This window comes from Triticum dicoccoides, chromosome 3A, assembly GCF_002162155.2.
Source record: "Triticum dicoccoides isolate Atlit2015 ecotype Zavitan chromosome 3A, WEW_v2.0, whole genome shotgun sequence".
NCBI classification, from domain to species: Eukaryota; Viridiplantae; Streptophyta; class Magnoliopsida; order Poales; family Poaceae; genus Triticum; species Triticum dicoccoides.
The window spans coordinates 107,492,964-107,496,582 of NC_041384.1; positions in this window are offsets into that span (position 1 = coordinate 107,492,964).

Here is a 3,619-nt window from a genome sequence, read left to right on the forward strand (position 1 = left end):
GAACGGGGCGCGGCGCCCGGCGGGGAGGCGAACGGCGTGCGGCGCGGCGCCCGGCGGGGAGGCGAACGGGGCGCGGCGCCCGGCGGGGAGGCGAACGGCGCGCGGCGCGGTCTGCAGGAGGAGGAGAAGGAGGTCGTGCGGCGGGGCGGTTTTTGTTTTTTGTCTGCGGAGCGATTTTTAGTGCGGGGCGATTAGCGATCGATTTGGCTTGTTGCGTGGTTGGTAGCGTTAAACACAGAATGATTAAAGACCATTAGATCTTGATGATCTATGGGTGAGATTGTTTGGATCTGCCCTTCTCTTTCTTTTATAGTGGTAGTAGATATATGCAACCCACACGCCCTCCCCAAACAACAAACGAACCACAGGAGCCAACTTCACTTTTGGCTGTCGGAACTAAATTCGCCGGTCACGCTAAAAACCCAAGTCAGCGATCAGCCGGCCGGGAACTCGCCAAAGTGCCGTGATTTGGTAGCGTAGAGAGCTCTTCTGGCATGGAACCATGTCAGCCCGTGCTCGAGGAGCCATGCACCGCCACCGTCGCCGAGGTGCTGAAGCTGGTGGAGGCGCCATCTGACGATCAAGGATGTCCTATATGCTTTGGTCAGGAAGGCGGCACGATCGCGTGGAAGGAGACGGTGTGCGGACACATCTTTCATGGCCGAGGCGTTGAGAAGTGGCTCGAGATGAAGGGAAGCTGCCCCATGTGTCGGCGCCAGCTTTTGGCACCACATACGGATGCAAAACAAGACCCTCGCCGGGTAGATCCCTTCATATCATATGTGGCTAGTTTTATGGCGTCTATTGCGGACATGCACTCATCAGATTCATTCAATTATTTTAGACAGTACTTGTAAGGGATGTCTGGAGGACATTGAAGACAATATTGATATAATGTGATACAGTTTGGTATATTTCCTCTTCCAAGTTAATACACACATGAGAGCACTTATGCCTCAGGTGCCTGATTTGTGTGTCAGTGTCGGTGCGCACGCGCGTGTGTGTGTGTGTCAATCACGTTCATTTTTACCATGAGATTTTAATCCAATGGCCGGTTTTCTCTTTATCTACCAGTTGCTTAAAAATAGAATACGGCTCGGTCACTTTTTTGGGGTTCTTGCCAAGTTCTTGTTGACTAGTTGCGAGCTTTCGGCCAGTAACTATCCTTTTGCTACGGCCCATTTCTAATTAAAACGTTTGATCAAATTAAGATGGTAAATGCATACACGAATACTATTTGGGACTTATGGCGCGTGTTAAAGGCTATTTCGTACACAACACCCCCTTCCCCGTCGTTCCATACTAAATGGGTCAGCCCATCCGACGCATGAGAGGGAAGATGGTCCCTGGTTTCTAGAACCCCCCATAAGTTTCCTGGATAAGGATGTCAATGGATCGGGTTCGACCCGGGTTGAACAATATCAAAACCATATCCAAATCTATGAAGACATTATGTGCCCGTTCATGAAAAAATTCATGGGCGAAAAATAATGTCCATGTCCAAACCCGATGATATCCATCGGGTACTCTCAACACGTATACATATATCAAACATTGCACAAGTGCACAAGATTCACATAAGATCTCAAATTTTCACAAAACAACATAGCTCAAGTGCACAACATCAAATCATCTTTTAGATTCTAACAAGATGACATAAAAAAGTGCACATCACCAAATAATCTCTCAAATTCTCACATTACCAAATAATCTCTCAAATTCACAAGTGCGTATCATAGCAATAGCACAACATTTTTTTAGATAATAGGCTATTGCCCGACCTTTGATTGAGGCTCTCAGATTCAAGATTCAAGTATAGACCAATCACAGTTGCAACTACATTATAGAAGAGAGGTATCAGCACCTTGAAAAACATCCACAAAACATCAAGGGAGACGCAAGGTTCAGAAACTAGTCGGTTCACTGACCCAGCAAGAAACTTATTACATCGCACCTCATGCGAGACAAGGTGACATAACGCCCAGAGACTGAAGACCAGAGCACCACGCAGACCAGAGCATCACACAACATCAAGTAACCACAGGTACAACCATGCATCATCTTCCAGTCTTCACCTCAATGTTCTGGGAATAATCTTTCATTCTTCACCTCAATGTTCTAGGCATCATCTTCTAGGCTTCGGTTATGATGGAATCAGACTCACCCTTGAAGTGAACATAACAAAAGAACAACTATTAAAATCATGGAAATAAACAGAACAAACATTGCAAGTTTGCAACATTTAAAAGTGGAATTTCATGAGTGGAATATGTTACCATATTTTCTTCTTCATCATCAAGAACACTTTGAAATTCCGCAAATAGAGTGGAGTTGCTATTCCCTAATGCCAATATTTAGATGTTGGGCTACCAGCTAAGTTAAAATTTCCAGGGCTAAACACAAGAGGGCCTTGTGCTCTATCATGAGAAGCTACTGATCCATACAAGCAAAAAAACACCGTCTTCAGTTTCAATTAAAGTTAGACAAGGTACATAATATCGAGACTGTACAGTTTCAGTCAAAAAGATAAACTGTACAGATTTGAAAATATTGTGATCTGTAAGTTGTAGTGAATGGTAACTAGCAACCTAATTTTTTTTCTATATTCTTTTAGCGAATAAGGTAGACCTGCAAAAAATACATGTCAGATTGAAATTTATTTATGTGGCAATACCTGATTACTAATTAACTTGCATATATACAAACCACGGATCATGCCATGTACCAAAAACGAACTGTGACTCAATTAGTAACCTGTGAAAATTAATACTGATATTCAAGAGTACTTTGCAGAAATTGGTACTGTAAACTGAAGTACAAGAGTATTTTGCACAAATTCACGAACAGCACAAGCTGCACACCCACATACAGGAACGCTAGACATACAAGAGAGGAATTGATGGAACACGGTTATTATATCCATCCTCTAGAGCCTGTGGAATAGAAGGAACGCTAAAGTTTTCAAGCAAGCAGTTGAGTCTTTGGGCTGCGTTCTTCGGCGGGCATCGCAAGACCTCTTTCTTTGGGCCCATCGATGTGGAAAGGAGGATCACAAACAAATTCTGATCGACTGGGAAATCATGTTGTCCCAGCTAGATGTAGCATAGTAGTTTTATTTTGATGTTTCCCTCTTCTCCTTTACCCCTCCTTCTGTATATATTCTCTGTTAAACCTTAAAATTAATAAATGAGTTCAGGCTGGCTTTTGCCCGCCGTAATTCCCTCAAAAAAAAGATTATCCTAAGCGTCGGCTGTTTGGTGTGGCCGTAAGCTCCTCAGCACGGTCAGGCTCCTCGTCGTGGTCTGCGCGCGGCACAGCCGTGTCGTCATGCTCCTGGTCCTGCGCGCAGCAACGCTCTTGTACGTCGCGCCGCTCCGCATCGCAGCTCAGAGCTTTGGGCCAGCCCGCCACTATCGCCGGCCCGCAGTCGTTCCCGTGCGTGCGTGGAGAAGCGGAGATGGAGGGTCGAGGGGATAAGGAGGAGTTGGGGCGTTGGGCTGCCACTGTCCAACTGTGGCGTTGGCTTCTGAAGTGCTGTAAGATCTGGCGGCGCCGGCGACTGTACCGGGTTGCGAGAGGAGCAAGTCGAGGAGATGGAGTCACTGCTTAGAGCATCTCC